Genomic DNA, 25,854 nt, shown 5'->3' with positions numbered 1-25,854 from the left:
GCCGCAAAAAAACCTGCTGTGCTGCCCGCTGGACGCCTTCACCCCGTCGATTGTTTATTGAACCATTGTTTATTGTCGGTCTCGATCTCCTCGGCCCTTTTCCGGCGTTGAAATCTGGCAATAAGTGGGTCGTTGTCGCGAATGATTACACGATCCGGTATGCGATTACGCGAACTTTGCGCACAAGCTGTGCAACAGATGTGACATGTTTCCTGTTACCTGACGGCACCCTCCACCCTGGCGCCCCCCGGCAGCTCCTCACTGATCGCGGCCGCACCTTCTTGTCCCGACTAGTTGAAAACCTACTTCGCTCCTGTTCTGCCGAGTACAAGCTTTCCAGCGCCTACCACCGACAGACAAACGGACTGACGGGCCGGCTCAATCGCACTTGACAGAAATGCTGTCTATGTACGTTTCCGATGACCCCAGTGATTGGGCCAGTACGTTACCCTTCGAGACCTTCGTCTATAATTCATCCCGTCATGACACCGCTGGCTTCTCACCCTTTTAACTCCATTTGTGTCGCCACTCTTCTTTGACCTTTGACACACTGCTTCCTTCTTGGACGAACACTCCGACTGAACACGCTCATAACATCTGCGCCCGAACTCGCACGGCACGCCATATTGCCGGCTCCCGGCTCACTGAGTCTCAGGCCGCACAGAAGATTCGGTACGACAGCCGACATCGGGACGTTCGATTTCCTCCTGGCTCCGATGTCCTCCTATGGACACCATGTCTCCGCTTCGGCTTGTCTGCAAAGCTGCTGACACGCTGTACAGGGCCCGAGACGATATTGCGTCATTGGGTCAGCTTGGCGATGTCAACTGCGAGATCCCTCCGCTGGACTCGCAGTGGCATGACTCACGGACGTTGGGCATTTGTCCCTGCTGAAGCCTTACTTTACCGTCGAGTTCACTACCCCTATAGTTAGCGCCAAGACAGCGCCTTTACAGGCGGGGATGATATTAGGGCTCAACCAAGAGTTGCACCAGTCAGAAGAAGACGATTTCGCGTGTCGAGGTGGAATCGGTCTCGACAGCCATCTTCCTTATGCATCGCTGTCTCTCTTGTAAATATTGTAAATACATCTTTATGTGTGACTTCTGCAACGTAACAATATTGTTACGTAGGAAGACGCAGACGAAAAGCTATATACAAGTATATTTACAAGGGAATACGCCGCACTTGGCCAAGAGGCAACAGCCCGCGCTAGCCTCTAATCGCCGTCGTCGTCTTCTCACTACTCGCCTCTTCGTCATTGTAAACACTGTTCAGTAGCACTGCCACCGGCGGCAAAAGCGCCGTCCCGGAGCGACTAAAGGCCGGTCTCGGAAGCAGTGTAGTAGGGCTTGAGCCTAATGACGTGCACGACGTCACTAGATGCCAGAGTAGAGGATGAGGGTGAGCACACAGGATCAATTTCGTACGTCACAGGCATCACCTGGCACAGCACCCGGTAGGGCCCTGTGTATCGCAAAAGGAGCTTTTCTGAAAGTCCGACGTGACGAGAGGGCGACCACATGAGCACTAGCGCACCAGGCGAAAACTGTACGTCACGGTGGCTGGCGTTGTACTGACGCTGCTGAGTGGTTTGCGAGGCCGTCGGTAGAGCACGGGCAAGCTGGCGTGCATGGTGGGCGAGAGCGATGGCTTCGCGCGCATGCTGGCTTGTTGAGATCGCAGCAGGAGGAAGTGCCGTGTCAAAGGGCAAGGTCGGTTCGCGACAGTACAGTAGGTAAAATGGAGAAAATCCGGCGGTGTCGTGCCGGGAAGAATTGTACGCAAACGTGCCGTAAGGAAGAGCAGTGTTCCAGTTGTGGTGGTCCTTGGAGACGTACTTGGACAGCATATCGGTAAGAGTACGGTTTAAGCGCTCTGTCAGGCCATTGGTTTGAGGATGGTATGAGGTAGTCAGCTTGAGCAGGAACGCACAATGTTGGTGATAACTTTCCAGAGGAAGTTACGACCACGGTCAGTAAGCAGCTGCCGCGGGGCGCCATGAAGTAAGATAATGTCACGCAAGAGAAAGTCCGCGACGTCAGTGGCGCAACTGGTATATCGGGTGACGTAGTCTGTTGCGACCGCTACCCATTTGTTTCCAGAGGAAGACGTGGGAAAGGGACCGAGGAGGTCTAATCCAACACGAAAGAACGGTTCCACAGGGACGCTGATCGGCTGGAGATGACCGGCAGGTGGCACCTGAGGTGTTTTCCAACGCTGGCAGGGTTCGCAGGCAGCAACATAGCGTCGGACGGAGCGAGCGAGACCAGGCCAATAGAAGTGGCGGTGGACGCGGTCGTACGTGCGGGTTACCCCAAGATGTCCTGCAGTGGGTGCGTCATGCATCTCAAAGAGCACAGTCTGTCGTAGATGTTTTGGCACGACAAGAAGATCAGATCCGTCAGGGAGGAAGTTCCTTTGGTACAGAGTGCAGCCCCGAAGGACATATCGGCGAACGGATGCGTTGGTAGGTGTAGAGCGCAGACGCTCTATGAGTGCTCGCAGCGGTAGGTCTCGGTACTGCTCATCGGCGATGTTAGCGAAGGCAGACACAGAGAAAATGCCGTTGGCGCTACTACTGTCGGCGTCGTCAGGCTCGTCTACCGGGTGGCGAGACAGGCAGTCAGCGTCCTTGTGTAGTCGGCCAGATTTGTAGGTGACAGTGTACGAATATTCTTGGAGGCGTAAGGCCCAGCGACCAAGTCTTCCTGCAGGATCTTTCAGTGAGCATAACCAGCAAAGCGCGTGATAGTCTGTGACAACGGAGAAGGGTCGGCCATATAAGTATGGGCGGAACTTCGCAACCGCCCGAGCTAGGGCCAGACACTCACGCTCAGCGATAGAGTAATTAGGGTCCAAGGGTGAGAGGGGCCTGCTGCCGTAAGCGATAATATGGTCGTTGCCACGCTGGCGTTGGGCCAGTACTGCGCCGATTCCGTGACTGCTGGCATCATTATGGACTTTGGTAGATGCATAAGGATAGAAATGGGCCAAAACAGGAAGCGTTGTGAGAAGCTCTATTAGATGCGAGAATGCAGATGCCTCGTTATCGCCCGCAAAATTTTTCACGAAACGGCGGAAGTACGAACAAGAAGCTGCGCACATCCTTGACACACTTCGTAACAAGGAAGTGCGTAACAGCATGGATCTTGCCTGGGTCCGGTTGCACTCCGTTCGCGTCAACGAGATGTCCAAGGACGGTAATTTGGCGACGGCCGAATTGGCACTTCGATGCGTTGAGTTGAAGACCGTCTCGCCGAAAAACGTCCAGGACTGCCGAGAGGCGCTCGAGGTGCGTAGCGAACGTTGGGGAGAATACTATAACGTCGTCCAAGCAGCACAGGCACGTGGACCATTTGAAACCGTGAAGCAGGGAGTCCACCATGCGTTCATGACGATCTTGATATCTTGCCTCGGAAACACAGGCATCCTCGCTGCCTTGAGTAGCTTGCTCTTGAAATTTTTCCGCTGTGGGCGACGATGCCCGGCAGCCGCCGGCCCCCGTTGACCGGCGTTAGACTTAGCTTGCTCTCTTGCTCTTGGGTCTTCTTCTCACCGGCGACGCGCCAGCCAAACTTCTCGGAAACTTGCTCCGGCATTATTTCTTCACCGTCCACTTCCACACGCATAGCGGACGCCATTTTGTTGAAGCACGTCGCCTCTAGGTCCCCGGCAAGGTCGATGGCCCCGCCGGACCACGCCTATGCGTCCCAGGGGAGGTCTGGACATTGGGGAAGTATCTAGATTCGAGATAAGCCGAGCCATCGTCGCAGCTGCGAATGTGAGTGGCGAGGAGGTGACGCAAGATGTTGTTTGCCCGAACAAACAGCAAAACATAGTCGTTATCAGTACGCCTAAGCGAGAGAACGCGGACCGCTACTCGGCAGTCAGAAGCCTCACTATCAACGGCACGGCACACGAAGTCAGCGCCTACGAGACCGCCCCCCACGGCACCGTTAAGGGCGTCATCAGGGGTGTCCCGATGACGGACACTATTCAAGAAATAAACGACTACATCGTTCAAGAGTATAACCCCACTGCTATGCAAGCCAACCGCATCGGCAAGACGACAACGGTGGTCATCGCATTCGACGGCGACAAGGTCCCGAACTACATCAGATACGGCAACCCGCTGGTCGAGTGTTCGTTGTATCGCAAGCAGATCGATATGTGCTACCGTTGTGGTCGCCTCCGTCACCGGATGGACGTTTGTCCTAACCCCGAAGACAAGATATGCCGTGGTTGCGGCATGAAGAATCCTGAAGAAAGCCACGTTTGCAGTAACCCCAAGTGCAGCCTCTGCGGGGGCAACCACCTCACCGCGGACAAGGAGTGTACTGCGAGATTCAAGACGCCATACGTCGTTCGTAAACGGCGTTGGGAACGTCAGCAACGAGAACAGGTGCAGCAGCAGCGGCAGCAGCCGAGGGGGCCAGCGTGGCAGCAGACAGCGTGGCAGCCACCGAGCGGGCGTCGCAGCCGCTCCCAGACCAGGCGAGGGAGAAGCACGATCGATACCAGGTCACCATCGGCAGCTGGGGCTCGCAGGCGAGAATCTTGTTCGAGGTCCAAGTCGAAGACCCGGCGGAGCAACGGCGCCGAGAAACAGGTGAGCTGGGCAGCGGGGTCTCCCGTCGCTCTCGACAATAGCAATTTCCCTCCCCTTCCTTCCTCCCGCCCTTCCAAAGACAACGAGTGTAGACACTGTTTGGAACTCAAGGAGATGATAGAGAGGCAGAACAATCAAATCAAGAACCAAAACAATCAGATAAAAGCAATGATGGAGCGTATCGAGACGCTCAGTAGAACAAAGAACAGTGATAATGACGTCATTGCAGTTAAAAGGAAAGTACCCAAGAGAGACACCACCAGCGCTACTCCAGCGGTGACGAAGCTGATCACGTCATCGGCGCAGATCACATCACCGGCGTTGACGCAGTCAGTGACGCAAACTCCACAGACAGAAACGGCAGTGGTTGCCATGGAGGAAGAGAAGGCTGAGGCCGCCGTTGCTCCGACAATGGAGTCGCTCATGAGCATGCTTACGCAAATCTCCAGCCAAGTTTCCCAAATGTCTGCGCAAGTGAACAATCTAACAGTAAGAATGGATAATGTGGAGGCCAAATGCAGCCAACTCTCCGTTAGAGTCATGACGATGGATGCGAAAAATAAGCATCTCACCGTTGCCAAGATGAAGTCACCACGGCTTATTCTACGGGTCAGGCCGCGAAAAGTTGGTTCCGTGCGCAAATCTACCGCTCAAAAAGTAGAAAATGACGAAGACTAAAGGAAAGCTGAAAGAGACTGCGACGTTATTTCAATGGAACTGTAGGAGTATTAGAAACAAGATAGGGGAGTTACAACTATTCGTTGATAAATTGGACCAAAAACCGGATATCATAGCGTTACAAGAGACCAACGGCCGGGCCAAGCTCGCGGGATACATTACGTATACGGACCCTAGCGAAAAGGGTACTGCGATCTTGGTCCGCAGCAACGTGGCGGCCACACAACACGTGACCGCTCAGCGAGGCTGCGAGCATACGCTCATCGAAATTCACAGCAGAAGAGTGGGGGGGGGGGAACAAGAACTTTTTCGTCCTGAATGCTTATTGCCGACCGTCCAGCAGGGTCATTGACTTTGAAGGCACCATATTGGACTGCATTAAAGAAGCAAAAACAAGACCGATTTTAGTGCTAGGAGATTTTAACGCCGCCCACACGATGTGGGGTTATAAATATTCGTCCAAAAGAGGAAACCAATTGGTTAAAGCTATAGAGGACCACGACATGGAGGTGGTTAACGAACCGGGCGTACCAACCAGGACAGGCACTAGCACGGTCAGAGACACCACACCTGATCTGACGCTAGTTCGGGGGAACCTCGACGTAACTTGGCGTAACACGGGGGAAAATCTTGGCTCGAATCACGATATAATTTGTGTAACCCTCGGGGGGACTGACATCAAGGCGAAACTGGGTCAAGCCAACATTACAGACTGGGACCGGTTACGTAGAAGCGCAGACAGTGAAGGCGAGGACGAAAACCAAGACACCAAGACGTATGAGGCATGGGCCAAAAAGCAACGCGAATTTGTAAAGAAATTTACGCAGAAGATTACTACTACCACGCAAATTCCCTTCGTAGACAGCAGGCTTAGTCACATGTGGGCGGCCAGGCACGGTCTTACTCGAAGGTGGAAAAGGCAAAGACATAACAAGAAGCTTCGCAGACGTATACACGCCCTCAACAAGCAAGTGACCGAGTATGCGGAACAACTATGCAGGGAAAACTGGATGAAGATGTGTGATGACCTGCAAGGCACACTGACTACGAAGAAGACTTGGAAGCTGTTGCGACACCTCATAGATCCATTAAAAAGCAAGAGCGCATGCGTCCGAGACCTCACAAGAACGATCAACAGTTACGACGGGGACGGGGAGAAGCCCATTCGTGAACTCACAAGTAAATACCTCAAGACCGAGAAGAGTGGTAACCCGACTCATGAGTATGAAGGCGATAGCAACGTCGAGATGGACGAAGCCTTCACCGAACTGGAGCTGGTTGCGGCCATCGACGAAAGTAATCAAGGCAGCGCACCGGGAATTGACGGCGTTACATACAAGATGCTAAAAAATATGGGCGACAAAAGCCGAGCTGAACTGCTAAACCTTGTCAACGCGTCTTGGGAGAAGGGTTCGTTACCAAAAGAATGGAAAGAAGCGGAGGTGCATTTCATTCCCACGCCGGGGAAACCACCCCACGTCGACAATCTACGCCCCATCTCCCTCACGTCATGTGTAGGGAAGGTGGTCGAGCGTATGGTGTTCAAGAGACTACAGAGACATTTGGATGTCACTGATCAAATGCCACCGACCATGTACGGATTCCGGAGGCACCTGAGCACGCAAGACGTCTTGGTGCAAATACACGAGCTGGTTATCAAGCAAGCGAAGACCCCTACGCCAAGAGCTATCCTGGCACTCGATCTCAAGGGGGCCTTCGATAACGTCACACACGAAAGTATTCTTCGTAACCTGCACCAAACGGGATGCGGAAAGCGAACATTCAAATATGTGCAGGATTTCTTAACCAATAGAACGGCAACCATCAAAATTGGAGAGGAGAAGTCGGAACCGATAGCCCTGGGAGACAGAGGCACTTCGCAAGGATCGGTTCTTTCGCCGCTTCTCTTCAACCTGGCACTCCTCCCTCTCCCGACTTTGCTTCAAGACATAGAGGGCATAGATCACGCTCTCTATGCAGACGATATCACTGTGTGGACGTCGAGGGCAGGGTTGGAGAGTTGGATGGAGGAGACCCTTCAGAGAGTGGCGAAGACCGTGCACGAGTTCGCTAAATCGTGCGGCCTCAGTTGCTCGCCACAGAAGTCCGAGTTACTCGTCATCAAGCCAAGAAGAAAGGAGACCAAGAGAACGTACGCATCACCATCGACGGGACGACCATAACACCAACCACGCAAGCACGTATCCTGGGTGTCATCTTCCAGTACAATGGCAAGGCGGGGGCGTCGATCGACAAAATCAAAGTTTAAACGGAACAAATTTCGAACATGATCAGAAGAGTCACAAACAGACAAAGGGGATTGAAGGAAAACGATGTACTGACGCTCGTTCAGGCCTTCTTGACGTCGCGCATCGTTTACGCGGCGCCGTACCTCAAGTTACTGAAAAAAGACAGGGACCAGTTGAACGTCATTATACGAAAGGCAACCAAGATGGCGCTGGGCATTCCGAAGCATTCTTCGACCGACAAGCTTCTCGGCATGGCCAAGCACAACGTCGTCGAAGAGCTAATAGAAGCTCATCTATCTAATCAAAGAGTTCGGCTCAGTCAGACGTCGGCGGGACGTCGCGTTCTTGCCAAGTTGGGCTGGCAAGAGGCAGAGCGGAAGGAAACGGGGCCGTTACCCAGGTTGTGGGTGCATAAAATCCACAGTAAGCCACTGCCTAGAAACATGAGGTCGGGTCGTAACGACGGCCGCATAGCAGCTCGTATAGCGGCCTTGACGGAGACTTTGGGTCAAATAGAAGAAGAAGAAGAGGGGGTCACTCTCTTCACAGACGCTTCGTTACCCAAGTTTTCATCGAAAGCAACGCTGGCAGTTACGACGCGGGATGTGCTCGTAACCTGCGCCTCCATCAAGACGTCTTTTCCAGAGGTGGCAGAAGAGGCCGCTATAGCGCTAGCACTCGCGCAGCCCAAGGTGGGAAGAATTGTCGCCGACTCGCAAAAGGCGTATAACAACTACAGGAAGGGGTGGGTGTCTCTTGCGGCACTAGATATTCTCCAAAGTAAACGCGACGTACCTGAAAGGAAAGTTGAGTTAATATGGACACCGGCTCAATCTGGGCTGGAGGGCAACGAACTTGCCCACCAGTTCGCCCGAGAGATGGAACACCGGGTTGAGGAAGGTGAGCCACAGTCCATATTTAGTTACAGAGACATTACGAACCATTATAAGACGGAGAGGCGCGTTACCCCGATCCTCACAAATCGCTTAGCAGAGAACAGCAAGCGATCTACAGGCAAATACAGGCAGGATCCTTCCCGCACCCTTACCTTCAAAACAAGATGTACCCGGAAAGGTACGAGAAGGATTGTAACTTCTGCAAAAGTCATTTAGGCACGCTCCAACACGTCATTGGAGTATGCGATTTCATCAAGGCGATCCCCCCACCTCTTAACTGCCCCGCTACCCTACCCCATCCCTCATCCACCCTTACCGAGCGATGGGAGACCTTACTAGCCAGCACCGCCCTGGAAGACCAGCTCGTCCTGATCTCCAGGGGCCAGGCGGCTAGGGAAGCATATGGGTCCCGTGAAGAGGGAACCACTTCCATCGACGGCGTCTAAGAAGATGTCGAGCTCGGCTCAATAAAGTTGTTTCTCTCTCTCACCATGCGTTCAAAGTTGCAGAAGCGTTGCATAGACCAAACGGCATCACTTTGAATTGATAAAGACCGTCTGATGTTACAAAAGCAGTCTTCTCGCGGTCGAGATCGTCCACGGCAATCTGCCAGTTGCCGGAGCGAATGTCAATAGAGGAGAAGTAGCGAGCACCGTGGAGGCAGTCAAGGGCGTCATCAATCCGAGGTACGGAATACACGTTCTTTTTGGTAACCCTGTTAAGGTGCCGATAATCCACGCAAAAGCGCCATGAGCCATCCTTCTTTTTGACCAGTACAACAGGTGACGCCTATGGACTATATGATGGTTCAATAATGTTCTTGGCAAGCATTTTGCGAACTTCTGCGTGAATAACTTGAGGCTCAGCCGGTGACACTCGATACGGGCGGCGATGAATAGGAGGGACATCGCCGGTATTGATGCGATGTTTAACAGCTGTCGTTTGAGCCAAAGGACAATCGTTAAAGTCAAAAATATCATGGTAGGAAAACAGAACGCGGTAGAGCTCACGAGCGTGCTCGGACGGCATGTCGAGCGCAATCATTTTCTGTAAGTCGGCGACGGTATAAGTTGCTGACTGCGATGGTAGAGGAGGAGCGGCTGAATTGTCGTCTACTGCAATAGATGCTACTGAGTGATCCTCAAAAGCGCAAAGCTGGGCCAGAGACATCCGGCGTGGCAGCACTTGTGTCGTCAAGCCAAAATTGACCACTGGCAGGCAGATGTAATTCACCCTAATAGATAAAACTGTATGCGGTACTGTAATCCAGTGTGTAAGGAGGACGTCTTGCATAGGAGCCGCGATGTAGTGACCGTCGGGGACTGGTGGAGATGACACGAAGTCAACGTAAGTCAGTGCCGAAGGTGGCAAGCGAACGAAGTGTACGGAACTGAGGCGACTGGGGTGTGTTTCAGCGGGATCCAGAACAGGCAGGTCAAGGCGGAGAGTACTCGCGGAACAATCGATGAGAGTAGAATGTGCGGAGAGGAAGTCTAAGCCGAGGATGATGTCATGGGGACAGTGGGCGATGACTGTAAATTGCACATTAGTGGAGCGATCGGCGAAGGAGACGCGGGCGGCACACATACCAATTACCGGGGCTATTCCGCCATCGGCGCCACGGACAACAGGCGTCGTGGCGGGCGTGATTATTTTCTTCAGGGAGTTGCGAAGGTCAGCGTTCATTACCGACAAATACGCCCCAGTGTCTATAGTGTAGATACAGAAACACCGTCGACTTGCATGTCAAAAAGGTTCAGATGAGTGGGCAACGTCAGTAGAGGATTTGGCGGCGTAGGGAGCAATGCTGCGTCACCTCGAGGCACTGCATCTTCTAGTTTTCCGGCTGGGAGCGGCGTCCGAAGGGAGTCGGCGAAAAAGAACGACGGGGCTGGGAAGAGCGAGATTGTCGTCGTTGGGGCGAAGGTGAACCAGAATAGGGGCGGTTCGGCGCAGGAGAATCAGTGGCGTCATTATCGGAGCGTGCGACATAGGGACGACAAGGGCCACCTGAGGGGCGAGAGTAGTCAGTATAAGTAGACCGGGTCGGGGAACTCCAGCGACTGCGACAGTGCCGCGAAATGTGCCCGATTCGACGGCAGTGAAAACAGATGGGCTTGTCGTCAGCAGTGCGCCATTCAGATGGGTTGCGGAAACGTGGTGGGCAATAAGATGTGGGACGAGGCGGAATTGATGAAGCCGGGTGGTTATCAGGGCGATGGGCCGAGCAGATGGTGTGAAGACCCATGTTTTCGGATTCATGGCGGACAACTGCCTGGATCAGCGAAACCGTGACTGCAGGTGTGTTGGAGGGGATGGAGTCGAAGGCAGCCGGATAGGCGGCCTCGATCTGACGCCGGACGATCCGGGTAACATCGCCAGTGTTGGTGGGATGAGGAGCGTCGGTACAGGAAGCTGTCGCTAGGGTGTTGGGCAGACAGGCTAACTGCTGGTCTTTACGTCGGCTTTTCACGAGTTCCAGGCGGCGGCAGTCTTTTATAACTGCATCTATCGCCACCACGTTTTTGAAGTGAGCAAGTTGAAGGCGTCATCGGCAATGCCTTTGAGGATGTGGGAGACCTTGTCGGACTCAGTCATGTTTGCGTCAACTTTGCGGCAAAGAGCCAAGACGTCCTGAATGTACGTGACGTCAAGCTCCGTTGACGTCTGCACGCGGCCGGATAACGCCTTCTGCTCAAGTTGGTGACCGTATGGGCTGCCGAACAAGTCTCGAAGCTTTTGCTTAAGCGAATCACAACTAGTGAGCTCATCTTCGTGCGCCCGAAACCAAACTCGAGGTGTGCCACCGAGGTAAAACACTACGTTGGCGAGCATGATAGTAGGTTCCCACCGGTTATTGCGGCTGACGTGTTCGTACAGGCTGATCCAGTCATCGACGTCTTCCCCATCTTTGCCCGAGAATACGCCAGGATCACGGGGAGCGGGGAGAGTGGCATAGGTCGTCGAAGTGGCAGCAGGTGTCGGAGACGGCGGAGTCGAGTTGTCGTAGCCGGGAGCCATGAAGGAAGGCTCGACGTGCCGTCCACTGCGAAGCTCCGTGACGAGGTACAGGGAACGTCCACCTCGACCAGATATGTTACGTAGGAAGACGCAGGTGACAAGCTATATGTAAGTATATTTACAAGGGAATGCGCCGCACTTGGCCAAGAGGCAACAGCCCGCGCTAGCCTCTAATCATCGTCGTCGTCGTCTTCTGACTTCTCGCCTCTTCGTCATTGTAAACACTGTTCCGTAGCGATATATAATGGTGGTGGTGGTGGTAACAACTTTATTAACAATCCGGCAAATTCGTGGCCTGGGCCTAGGCCGCCCCCGAGGAGGTCCGAAGATCCTGTCTCCTCGCCGCCTCACAGGCTTGCTGGATTGCCCATAGTTGATTTTCGAGGTTTGAGCTGCGCAACGCGGCCGTCCATCGCGCCGCAGCTTCATCTGGGGAAACTGCATTTTCTTTGCATATAATTTCATATTCCCAGAGAATGTGTCTAAGAGATGCGTGAACCGTGCAGCATAATTTGCAGTTATCATCTGAGTAGATGTCCGGATATATCCTTCTGAGATGGACGGGGTTGGGGAAGGTCTTTGTTTGTAGCTGCCTGCAGTCTACCGCTTGGGCCCTGTCGAGTTTGGGGTTAGGGGGCGAATAAACCCGCCTTGAGTTTTGATAAAATTTTGTGATAATCACAGTATCTGGTCATTCTGTCCCTCTCTGTCCATGCCTGCGTTGGATTTCCAACCCCAAGAGAAGATCCTTCTTCGCGGGCGCGGAACGTGAGACCTCGCGCTACGCGGTGGACCTCCTCGTTGAGGTTGGGTACGGGGGTGTCGGGGGACGTGTGAGCCGGGAACCATATAATGTGTCGTTCCTCCGTCTCCTCGGAGGTGACATAGTTCGCGTTGACTTTGAGTATAGCCTCAGCCTTCGACGAAGTTCTGCCTTCTGCATATTTTCTCACCGCCGTCTGCGAGTCACTGAGTACGTATCTACAACTGGGGTTAACGATTGCTAGGGCCATCGCCATTTCTTCCGCTACCTCGGGGTTTTTTACACGTATGCTACAAGAACTGACCAATTGTTTTTCGGTATTGAGGACGGCCACTGCAAAAGCACGTCGATCCTCGTATTCTGCCGCGTCTACGTACAGCGCTTCCTTGTCCCTACCGAAGGCTTTGAGTAAAGCCTTGGCTCTACTTTCTCTCCGACCCTGATTGAATTCGGGGCTCATGTTCTTGGGTATATAGCCACCTGCAGCTTTTCCCTGATCGCGCTTGGAAGGGATGTCTTGTCGCCACGCTGCTTGTGATAACTTATACCGAGTTTGTCCAGGATGCTCCTGCCCGTTCGTGTCTTCGCTAGTCTTTCGAGTTGCGAGATTTGGTGTGCCTCAATTAACTCTTCAAGCGTGTTGTGGACGCCCAGCTGTAGCAGAAGTTCCGTGCTGGTGTTGTCTGGAAGGCCCAGTGCTATCTCGTGTGCTCTTCTAATGAGGGTGTTCAGTTTGGCATGTTCGGCCGGGTACCAGTTGTGGTAGGCGGCCACATAGGCAATGTGGCTACTAACGAAGGAGTGTATGAGTCTGACGACGTTGGCCTCCCTCATACCCTGATGTCTGTTGGTGATTCTTCTGATGAGCCTCATCGTGTTCATGATCTTAGTCTCCAAATGCCTGATCATTTCTCCATTGTTGCCGTTCGATTCTATGATGAGTCCGAGCACCTTAATTTGCTTAACCCTGGGTATTTCTTGTCCGTCTTTGGTGCATATGCAAATTTCTTCGTATCCAGCATGCTGGATGTAAGCCTTGGGGGCTCTTCCCCTAAGCGTCGGGCGGTAGAGGAAGAGTTCCGATTTTTCTGGCGAGCAGACGAGACCAGTCTTGACTAGGTACTCTTCCACCACCTCGACCGCGGTCTGTAATCGCTGTTCGATTTCTCCGTCGCTTCCCTCGGACACCCAGATCGTAACGTCATCCGCGTCTATTGTGTGATGCACTCCCTCGATGGCATCGATGCGCTCGGATAGGCCGATCATAATGAGATTAAAGAGCATCGGTGAGATGACCGAGCCTTGCGGGGTGCCGACGCTGCCTATGTTCCTGTCTTCGGATGCGAGTTTGCCCAGCGTTAAGGAGACTTTCCTCTTTGTGAGGAGATCCTGAACATAGCTGTACTCTCGGTTTCCTAGATTGAGTGCGGCAATGTTGCGTAGTATGGCTGCGTGAGCTGCATTGTCGAAGGTTTTCTTGAGGTCTAATCCTAGAATGGCCCTGGTACCTCTTGTCTTGTTGTCGAGTATCTGGTGCCTGATTTGCAACATTGCATCCTGCGTGGAGAGATGAGCTCGAAACCCGAGCATTGTGTCTGGATACGCTTCCACGTCGTCCAAGTGTGCGTTGATCCGGGTGAGGAAGGCGTGCTCCATCAACTTGCCGACGCATGACGTAAGGGATATTCGTCGAAGGTTGGCCAGATCTGGGGGTTTCCCTGGTTTGGGGATGAGCACCATTTTTGCTCTTTTCCACTGGTCGGGGATGCATCCTCGGGTCCAGCAATCGTTAATGTACTTGGTCAGTTCGGAGATGGTCTCGTTGTCCAAGTTACGAAGGGCCTTATTAGTTACGCCGTCCGGTCCCGGGGCCGACTTGGTGTTGGCTTTTGCAAAGCGCCCCGGATTTCCGCGTCGCAATGTCTCTGTCAAGAGAGAAATTGGGATTTGCCGTGTATTCTCCGTGTTGAATGGTCGGGCTGTGCGGGGCGTATCTGTCGCAGAGTTCGGAACGGATTGCTTCCTCGTCCTTGGTGTGTGTGTGTATTAGCTTCCGCATGGTTTCGCTATGTGTTGCCTTGTTCTTGGTCGGGTCTAGCAGGTGTCAGAGCAGGCGCCATGTGTGACCGGTGCCAATCCGTCCGTCCATCTCGTTGCAGATCTCATCCCATTGTTGTTTACTAAGAGTTTTGCAGTGTTCTTCTCTTTGTTGAGTAACGCTATGCGTTTCCTCAACTTCCTATTGTGTCTTTGTTTCTGCCACCTGGCTTGAAGCGATCGTTTGGCCTTCCACATGTGCACCAGGCGGCTGTCGATCTTCTCGACGGGAAGTTCTTGCGTCACGGTCTTTGTTACTTCATTGACGTCAGCCATCACTTTTTCGGCCCATTGTTGAATGTCTGTGATGGGCGCGTGCGTCATTCCGGCTCGATTCTTGCGGAACTGGTCCCAGTCCGTCCATTTGAAGGTTTTGTTGGGTTCGACCTTTAAATTCTCCAGTTATTTCGTTACGAGAATTCTGTGATCACTACCAAGGTCTTCGAATGTGTTATTCCAACTCGCTCCTCTTGCGTTCTTCACTAATGTTAGAAGGGTTAGAAAACTGCCGTATGTGCGCCGGCTTGCTGTATAGATTGAGGATAAACGTGCTGCATTGGCTCTTGCTTTTAGGTTTAATTTCTACGAATACTTGTTCAATCTGTGCTACCTTAATATTGTGACGAACGACCACTAAGCCTTTCCTGACCAAAGTAGTTACCGCTTGGTTCTCCCCGGATGGGGGACCGATGGCTTGGTAACCGGGTAGTTTTGCTAATTCGTGTGTCTCTTGTAGCATTATTACATCGGGTTTCGATTTGCTTTTAAGGTGTTGTTGCAGGACCGCTTTTTTGCGGCGTAACTCCTGCAATGCCACTGCCATATCGTCAGCGCGCCTCTTTTACTGTGCTTGTCTATTTTGGTCTGGTCGTGGGGTGGAGGTCTGAACGACCCCAGATGCTCCTGCGGTGTTTACAGGGGTGTCGTGGAATTGATTAGATGCGACGTAAGTTATGGGGGCCCCTGCGGTGGTAACTGGCTGCAGCTTGGCTACTCTAAGACTTAGGTTGGCAACGTTGCTTTCGAATTTGTCAAGTCTCGACATTATGGTCGAGACCGCCAGCGTAAGGTTGCCGACGGCTTCCGCTTGTTCTTTCAGTACATTTTGCAGTTTTGTTACTTTCTGCCCTAGGTCTGCCAGTTGTGATCCGGTTTGGTTGCTAACAGCTGGAGTCTTTCTCTTAGTTGGCGGAAGGTTGTCGTCTTCCTCCATGCTATTATTAGGAGTTAGTTATCGCAGCTGCACCTGAGCTACAAGTACTCAAACGAGGAGATATCTCCACCCTTCGACTACTCTTAAGTTCCTGGATTTCTCTCGTGAGGTGTGAGATTAATTCTCTGAACTGCGCATTTTCCCGTCTCATTTCTGCGATTTCTTTAGAAGCTGCAGTCTCCTCAGTTCCGCCGCGGCGCGACGAGCCTTTGACCGCGTCTGCCCAGCTCACCTTGTTGGTGGCCTCTTCTACCACCGGGCCGCCTCCGCTGTAGCGGGAACGCGAACGCGTACGGCTCCTGGATCTGAACCAGGTTGCTTTCTTGGGCTAATTGGTAATTCATGATCAAAAAACTGGCTGTGGCTTAGCTAAGGTTAAGCCCAGGATGCGAAGCATACTAGCCTTTATTTTAACGCGACTGCGTTAAGGAGCTCGTGTCGCAGAAAAGCCGGTATCGTCGGCGTAGGCTGAGGCGTGCGGCGCTTGCTCAGGCGCACATTTCGTTGTCGCGCCGAAAGCTGCGTTGCTCGACGCTCACCGCGTCCGATGCGGGGCGCGTACTCGCTGCGCCGTAGCAAAGCCACCTAGAAACAGTCTCTGTAGCACGCCGCAACCTTCGCTTCTCATTCCAACGAGCAGCTCTGTCTCCAGGAGGCATCTCACCTCGTGAGTGTCTAGCAGAGGCAAGCGCAGCTGCTTATATACCGCCGCGAGTGACGGCGCGAGTTGGAGCCCCGTTTCTCCTCTGTCGTGACGTCACGGTGTCACGTGGTCAGCCTTGAAGGCGACGCCGCGAGCGACAGCGCGAGTTGGAGCCCCGTTTCTCCTCTGTCGTGACGTCACGGTGTCACGTGCTATTGAAGGCGACACCGCCGCGCCTGAGGAGCTGGGTTGAGCTCTAGTAATATGCTCCGTATAAAATAATGTACAGCGCAAAGGACAAGGACAGCGAAAGACGACATACACAGCGCTGTGTATGTCGTCTTTCGCTGTCCCTGTCCTTTGCGCTGTACGTTATTTTTGATCCTAGATCTGGTTCGGGCCGGTCCGGGTGTGCAGCTCCGTGATCTGGACTTTCTGGTTCTCGAGCGGGCCCTCGAGCGTGAACGGGCCTCGTCTCTCGGGAAGGGCGTCCAACTGATTCCCTCGTAGCCTGCGATGCTAGGAATTCTTCTTGTTGTCGTTGTCTTTCCCAACATCGTCTCTTGACTATATATGGCGTCTTGAAGTGAGCCTTGCAATTCTTATCGGCCGTTAAGTGCTCATCCCCGCAAAGTTGGCAAAGCGGGTTGCACTGGTGGTCGAGACCTGGGTTGGCCGTGCCGCAGCCTCTACAGATGCGGTCCTGCGGACTGGGGCACACGTCCATGCGGTGGCCCAGTCTGCCGCATTGGAAGCACAGGTCAAGTTGTTTTCTGTACAACGCGCACCTGATGAGAGCGCCTCCGTAGCGGACGAAGGAGGGAACTTTCAGTCCGGAAAACAGCACGATGACCGTGGTGGTATTGCTGAGTCGTTCGGAGCGATTGCCGTAGGATTCTTGGGGGTAACGACCTGGGCGGTGATGTCCCGGGGTGAATCTTCGAGAGGTATACCCCTGATGATTCCTTTGGAAGTTAAGTCGGGTACCGATTTATATGCGTTGGTCTCATAGGCCTGGCCGTTGGCCACGAGGCGCTCGACTCTTTGGTATCGGTCTGTGTTGGCTTCACTGGGGGTACTCACTACGATGACGTTCTGTTGTACGTTGAGACACACGGTGTCGTCTTCCCTGTGCTCCCCGGGTATGCCAGCAGCTTGGTAGACGCACGATGCTACTCGGGCCGCTCCTAATTCGCCAATCTTGAGGCCTCCCTTTGGGCGGATGATAATCTTGAAATCACCCTTCGGTAGATATGGCATGCGGCTGGCCTTGATTAACTGCTGTTTCAGTTTCTGCTCACGCTTCTTTCTTCCGCCGCTGCCGAGGTGGGCGCCGAAACTGCTCGTATTGGAGCTCTCAACGGCTTGCTTTTTTGAGCCGACGGTACTCCAGCCCATGCCGGCCTCAAATTATTCTTGAGAAATGTTCTCCCCTTGCACGAGAACCTCCATTCCTTCCGTCTGCGAGCGAGCGTGGGCGCGCGCCACGTGTACTTCTTTTGCGGGGGCGCCGATTCGCAACTCCAGCAATTCATGCGACACCTAGCGGCAGTAGGTAGAAACGCCATACGGAGGTCCAGTCGCCGTGTGTGCCGTAGAGGCTGCAGTCGCGGACGGAAGAATGGAGCTGCTAGCAAAGAAAAAGCGAACGGCCAAGCAGTTGTGCTGTGTTCCTCGGTGCGTGCCAGCGAAATGGAACGACCACGACCTACTGGAACTCCAGACCTGCACAGATATCCGGCTTCTATGGGAGGAGCTTGCGCCCACTTTCGTTCAACCGACGGCCGTAGGTGGCGCTTTTATAACCTGTTCGTCTGCTACGCGGTGGGCGGCTGTGCGGCGTTGTAATTAGTACGGCAGCTGTTGTGTTGTTACGAACTGCTTGTCTAGTTGATGATTTTTGCTAACACAGTGACAGTGATGTCACAAGGCTTTGATCGGTCACTTGGCTCCAAAAGTTGACTGCCCGAACCTAAAAAATGTCGGAGCGTGTAGTCCGCTGCTCTCTAAAATAGCGTTAAATAGCCGCTCCTATAGATTATTAGATTATTAGCAGATTATTATAAATCACATTGGTGTATAGATTTCCCAAAGTACACAACAGTTTTATTCTACACGTTGTAAAATTCGCTTCTGCGCTCTTTAGAAACTTGAAACCACCGTAATGTTCGACGACAGAACGATTACCACTCATTTTAACTCTTAAAAGTTGTCCGTGAATGCGTCGTGGGTTCAAAAAGTGAATTACACACACAGCTTCACTGCGTACGCATCTTAAGCACCACAGACACCATGCGCAGACGAATGGTCTCACGGAGCGCCTGAACAAGACCCTCGCCGACATGCTAGCAGTGTACGTCGACGTCGAACACAAAACGTGGGACGCGGTCCTACCATACGTAACCTTTGCGTACAACACGGCGGTGCAAGAAACCACACAGATCACGCCGTTTAAGCTGGTTTACGGCAGGAACCCGACGACGACGACGCTTGACGCCATGCTGCCGCACGTAACTGACGAAGAGAATGTTGACGTCGCTAGCTATCTCCAGCGCGCCGAAGAAGCCCGACAGCTCGCCCGCTTGCGAATCAAGAGCCAGCAGAGGACCGACAGCCGACACTACAACCTCCGACGACGCTTCGTCGAGTTCCAACCTGGCGACCGTGTTTGGGTCTGGACCCCGATACACCGACGAGGACTCAGTGAGAAGCTACTCCGACGCTATTTCGGACCCTACAAGGTCATCCGACGTATTGGCGCTCTGGACTATGAGGTCGTGCCAGACGGCATTTCGCATTCACAGCGGCGCCGCGCACGATCTGAAGTGGTCCACGTGGTGCGCCTAACACCCTTTTACGGACGCTGACGAACTTCGCAATTTTAGAGCGCAGCTCTTTGGCGTCCGTTCCTGGGTTTCGCGTCGTCGTCGGCGTTGTCGTCGGCCTCGTAACCAGCTCCGCCCCCCTTTCATCCCCCCAGCGCTAGCAGCGACCGACTGATACCGCTAGATGCCGCTGACGCCGCTAGAGAGTCAAGATAACGTGACTGCATAGAACACCGTCGCCGCCATGCAGAAAGAGGAGGAAAGGGTCCCCCCCCCCCTGTTCTTCTGTGGCGGATAGGGTGCTCTTCAGTTGCCGACGCGCCGGTTATTTCACGTAGGCCCCGGCACGTCGACGAATACGTGACCACCTTCCCACGGCTAGACCTGGTTCTTAGCGCTGCGGAAGCGAGGGTATCATATTGTTTGTGTCGGCATCGGCGGCGTTGTCCCTGAAACCAACTCCGCAGTTGGGGTTGACTCACTATCGGCGTCAGCGGCATCAGTCAGTCGCTGCTATCTCTTCCCTCCTCCCTTTATCGTGTTGTCCGCTTGCTGCGCGCGCTTCTGCCCCCATCGTTTGCCGCTGGGTGTACACGCCGCCCCCCTCCCCCCTCTTCCTGCGAGTCTCCGGTTGTCAAAGCGCCGGCTCGAACTTAATTCCTTTCTTCGCTCCTCCTCCAATGCAACCCCTGTGCGGTGGCAATCAGAGAGCCAGATCGGTGGTGGCGGATCTGTATATGTGCACCGCCCGAGCCGAAATTGCCGCTGCCGTTCGCCCTGTGCGGTGGCAATCAGAGAGCCAGATCGGTGGCGGCGGATCTGTATATGTGCACCGCCCGAGCCGAAATTGCCGCTGCCGTTCGCCATTGCGAAATTATCTGCCAGTTCTTTCTGAGCCATGAGCGAGACGACCGATGGATGTCCTCCGTCTGCTGCTGCTGCTGCTAAACGAGCTGCCAGAGCAGAGGCCCAGCGCCGTCGCCGTCAGAATCCAGAGGTGCGTGCCTCCGAAGCAGAAGCTTACCCTCGCCGCCGTCGAGATGATCCAGGAGTACGCGTCGCCGAAGCAGAGGCTAAGCGCCGCCGCCGAGAAGACCCTGCAGTTCGCGCCGCTGAAGCGGAGGCTCATCGCCGCCGCCGAGAGCAACCAGCAGTAAGCGAGGCTGAAGCAGAAGCTCATCGCCGTCGCAGAGAAGACTCTACCGTTCGCGCGGCCGAGGCCGAGGCCAAACGCAAACAAAGGCTCGCATTTGCTGCGCTCAAATTTCGCATTAGGAAGTAACGTAATCGTCGGTAATTTTAACGCGATAGCGTTAAGGAGCTCGTGTCGCAGAAAAGCCGGTGTCGTCGGCGTCGGTGTCGGCGTCGGCGGCGTTGACCGTGAGCGATAAATCACGGCAGGCGCTTCATAAATAAAAAGCAACTTCCAAGATTGGCCCGGTGGGAATCGAACCCGGGTCTCCGGAGTGTGAGACGGAGACGCTACCACTCGGCCACGAGTTCGATGCTTCCAAGCGGTGCAAACGCGCCTCTAGTGAATGCGGTGTTGCCTTCGAAACGAGCCGTGGAAAGTTATACTGCGGTGTATATCGGTAATTATGACCATGTAACGTACAGAAGTCACAATTACACGAGTTGCGAAGTGCGTTTCCGCTGAATTTCTTCTGCGCTTTCCGCACACGCAGAGCCATCTTGCCGCAAACACAGAAGACCCCCTCCTCTCAATGTACGGCGCTGCCCCGACAGGAGGCGCGCCGCGCGCGCATTGGGACCGCTGCCAGGCGCGTCGCGGGACTCCCTCTCCCCTGACGACGCTTCGCCGTGCTTCCGGTTTAGATTACTATCTATCTCTCTGCCCGTGCCGATCACGACGTTTGGCTGGCGTAGATCGTTTCCCCTCCGAGACACCGAGTTCTTTGGTTCGTTTCTTTCGCTCAGGCGCACGTTTCGTTGCCGCGGCGAACGCTGCGTTGCTCGACGCTCACCGCGTGATAGGTGGGCGCTAAGTCCGATGCGGGGCGCATCGTAAGTGATCGCTGTGCCGTAGCGCATTGTCTTATACCCCTTGGCGGGTCGACGGGAACGCTGTCGCGTCCCACTCTTGAAGGCGAAGCTTAAGCGTCCTCCAATTTTTTTTTGTTCTTTTCTTTGCTACAAGTGCTTTTGTTTATTACCTTCGCTTGTTCGTAGCATCGGGTCGATGCTTTTTAAGAGGGGGGTATTGACATGTGTACTTATCTTTATCGGGCGACCACGTTTCGCCGCTTAACAACTGTTATCGCACAGCGCGGGACGCGCCTGCATGTACCCGAAGTTTCTGGAAAGTTATCGATGCTTCTATCCGCTGTCTGTTGTCGCCGAACCTTGTGTTACTGCTACTGTGTTCTTTAACGTCACTACCACGTGACAATATGTATGCGTTGTGGTAGCTGTCTTTACCTAGACGGTGGCATGCTTTCCGGATTTACATCGTAAAAGCATTGTAACACGTGGTGTGTGATGGGTGCACATTAACTGCAACTTGTGCACACATTGCTTAACCACTGGTTTCTTGAACTAAACTCTATCTGACATTGCAGGACGATTTCCCATCCCCTAACAGCATGGACCAAAGCCTTGCAAACACCATAAGGGACTAGGACATAGCAAATATGGCAATTTATTTTTTCTATATGTTTGTGGTGTGGTAGCTGTCTTTACCTAGCCGGCAGCATGTTTTCTGGATTAACTTCGTGAAAGGATTGTGGTGTGTGATGGGTGCAAATTAACTGATGTAAAAAGCCTGGCTTTCCGACTTCCAACATTGAATTTAACACATTGACGTGCATTATTGGAATGACAAAAAGAAGCTGCATCTCGCGTCAGATATGTCAGACATTATAACTCTTGCTTTTGTTTTGTGACAGGAATGTGCTTGCCAACCTGGCCCCCGGACATTAGTGGCAGAGTACTCAAGAGAAGAAAAAGACGTGGCAAATTTCCTACTAGAAATGGCTTCAGGGACAAGGCTTACAGAAAGCAAGGCTGTCCAAGTCACATCGGGTACTTTTCCACAGAAGTTTGTGAACACGATAAATCGTAGCAACGTAAATACATTCACAGGCCTGCCATCATTCGATGTTCTGAATGCTCGTGTGACGTGCTACACAAAAATTCATCCACTTTCAGGACGGCACCAGTGATGTGTAAAAACAATTGCATTGACATTGCTGAAATTGAAGCATAATATTTCCACTGCATTCTTGAGTCACCTTTTTAACTGTTTTCTAACTACGTGTAGCAACATAATTGCAGAGACTGCTCAGTTGATGTCTGAAGTTTTAAAAGTAACTGTGACTGTGCCACCAAAAGATGATGTTGAACATTTGCCTGTCTGTTTTAAACACTTCAGTAATGTGCGTGTCATTGTAGATTGCACCGTAATTCCTATTAGCCAGCCCAACTGTTTGCGATGTGCATTACAGACCTACCCCTTCTATAAGAAAGGTTTCACGGGTAAATATATGGTGACTGTTACAACAAGTGGTCTTAGTGCCTACATAAGCCAAGGATATGGAGGCCGCACCTCAGACAAGGCCCTGTTTGAGCAAAGCTGCCTCGTCAAGCAACTAGACCCGATATCAGATGCCATAATGGCAGGCTGTGGCTTTCTTATTGATGACATTTGTGCGGACAACTTAATTGAGTTAATCAGGCCTCCATTCAGAAAACAAAAGCAGATGTCAAAGGGTGATTCACTTAGGACACAAAAGATAGCATCAGCAAGAGCTTATGTAGAGCGTGCTATACAGCGAATGAAAATATTCCGTGTTGTCAACAATAATCCCATGGAGCATGGTGGGATTCTTTGACGACATTGTCATAATAGCTGCAGGCATCACAAACCTTTCATCACCGATTTTAGCAACACATCGATTTTTGTGAGTCCTGCATCAATACATTTCCCAAACGTATTGTGTGCATCGTAAAAGTGGTTTGTGCTTTCCATGCAAGGAATTTTAAAAAACTTTACAGGAGTGGAAGCGCCATGTTTCTTAACAGCAGAGGTGAAGCCAGAGCTTGCCCTTATTTTACATTTGAAATAGACCTTCGTTGGGTTGTCCTCTTACAGATCAAGTGGTTTGGCTCTGGTAATGTAATTGCGTGGCTAATTAGAAACTAAAAGCATGTTGTTCCTGTCAGAAGTATTATCTTCCTCTGAGTATTGATTACGTTATTTCTGAAACAATTTACCAAGAATTTCAGGCTTCATCTTAAAACCAGTAACACTCAGATACACGTCAGCCAGTCTCTGTATGGCAAAATAAGTCACGTTAATGGGGTTGAGACATCAAATTTTTGGCTTGCGCGTTCTTTGTTTCAAACATTTCTTATTGCTCCAGGAAGCATTATGCACACTCGGATATTCTTATATTCTCAGTAAATAAGTTAATATTGCATTATTTATGTGAACAATTTTCAGTTTCAGTTTGTGGGCGCAGAGTTGGACAGTGATGTCAATGTCTAGAAAGCTTGGTCACGTGGGCCCACCAAGCTGTGACGCGCACACTGCTGCATCATCTGGTCTCGCACACACATTCTGTACCAGTGCAGGCAAACAAAACCACGCCGACAGTTGTCTGGGCTAGCTGCAGCAGCTCCAATTATGACTCTACGACTGACGCGGCTCATTGCCCTCTAGACTCGAGCCTCTCAGGCATGCCTGGTGCTGTGGCTCACCACTCATTGCACGTCACTCTAATGTGGTATGACATCACTAAAATTTTCGTTGTGCTTCCAACACAGTGACATCGGTGTCAATCGCGGTAGCGATGGGTTTCGATCACGAGAACAGGCATTTAGGCACTCTTTGGAAGAGAATGAAAACATACTTTAAACTTTTCTGTGTCTGGCACTTCATGTTGAGTGTCTTTGCATACAGAGGAAGCCTACAGTATGCTTCTTATAGTCTCAAAGTTTGGTGTCTCAACCCCTTTAAAGTAGTGGGAAGTGTGAGGAAAGCACTTCTTTTCCTTCATTGAAAAATAATCTTTTATAGTGCCCCTCCTAAAATGGTGTTGGTTCACTTTTGGCACATAAATTCCCTCCAACAATTTTTTATATTCCTTGTTTCCATAGTGCACTTCCTTACTATAGCCTGTTCTAATGTTTTGTTTGCATTTTTTTACATCTCCACAATCTTGTGTATTGTCGCAGCCCATTTGAACTTAGCATGTGTTGCTACGTTGCCCGAGTTTATTTTTCTTTGTTAGGAAAACTTAATTGTGCATGGCCTCGTAAGGGCCCCTCACCAGGCCCTATTGCAAATTTTGGTTATACACTGGTATATGTAAGGTGTCGTCTAGAAAGCCTTTTTTTCGAAGATTTTCAAATTAATTCACCCGATGTCACTTGGGCAACCTTGGTTTCTGTAAGCCAAGTACCTGAAGCCATTTCTAACAGGAAATTTGCGACATCCTGGGAAATGGAAGAACCTGTCCTGTTACCATGCTGCCAGAAGGCAAGCGTTACTACCAGCAGATATTTTGTCTCTGCCTCGACTAGGGTGCGCAAGTGTTCTTTCCCTGGCTTCTCCAATATCAAGGCGAAAAGACCATGTCACATGAATGTGTCGTACCCCGCATTTTTATAAAAATTCTTCACAATTCCAGTGGCACGTTTGCATATTCGGCATTAGGAGATTAACCTGAAGTCATGTGCCATGGCTGGCGATATTGCAAGTAGCCTGTATTGCATAGAGGCATTTGTGCCTGTGACCTTGGCTCCATCAAAGCATGGCGGCCTTGAGAGTAAGTGCGATCTTCTGTTTGGAAATCCAGCATTTTTTATGCCACTCAGCCATTTCATACTTTTCAGACACGGTCGTTGCCATGTGATCTGCATGCTGCACTTCTTTGCATTGGCCAAACCTGCAGACTTCAACTTCAACACACTTTTTGTAAATTAGCAATGGACATTCTTTTGCAACTTGTATTCTTCATTGAAGTGCTAAGTTACGCTACGCATTCTGATGCAAGTTTTCATCTTATGGTATTCCGAGATATTTGCAGTTCACTTATGATCTGTGTGCATAGCGTTGTGGTTATTCTTCAATGGCTGTTTGTTGTCCCTTGCCTTACTTGTATTTTTTCACAAAATAAACCACATACACTCAATATTTTGTTCACTGTACTCAATGTCAAGGTGTTTGCCTCATACGTTTTACTCAAGCCCATTTTTGTTGCACTTTTTAGCACATGAGGGTATATCTTGCCAAACAGAACATGAGAAGTAACATGGAACAGTGTCAAACCTGCATACGATGAGTATTTAAAAAGTTTGGCCACCAGAATTGAGTACCCTGAAAGAATGGTTTGATTCAAATGACCCCAGCTGGTATATGTACCATAATTTATGCTTCTTCCCAATTTGTTGAATATAGTGCAAATGGCTGTCCTGGGAAGCATAACTAAACCACTGGTAATACAACATGGGGAGACACTTGTGCAGACTTAACATCAGTGAATGATAATTATTGACCTCCAGAGAGAATATAGAGCTGTCCTTACTATCAACATATCAATAAATGGAAAGTAAGTGACATAAAAGTTTAACATGCACTTAAAGCACTTAACAAACACTTAAAGGGGCGCTGAAACACTTTCGACTGATCACAGTTACCTCACTACAAAAGGGCATCGCCTGCTACAAAATTTTTCGAATCATTGAACTGTAAGCGGAATTAGTTATTGCACTGATGCATTGCTTTCTCCTTTCGCCTCAGCTAGTGTGCTGGAAGCTACACGCTGCATGGCAAGGTAGCAAGGTCCTGGTCAAGTTTTTTTTTACACATTGCTACTTGTGGTTCAGGCATGTGT

Source organism: Dermacentor albipictus, unplaced genomic scaffold (assembly GCF_038994185.2).
Source record: "Dermacentor albipictus isolate Rhodes 1998 colony unplaced genomic scaffold, USDA_Dalb.pri_finalv2 scaffold_16, whole genome shotgun sequence".
NCBI classification, from domain to species: Eukaryota; Metazoa; Arthropoda; class Arachnida; order Ixodida; family Ixodidae; genus Dermacentor; species Dermacentor albipictus.
This window is presented reverse-complemented; position numbering follows the sequence as displayed.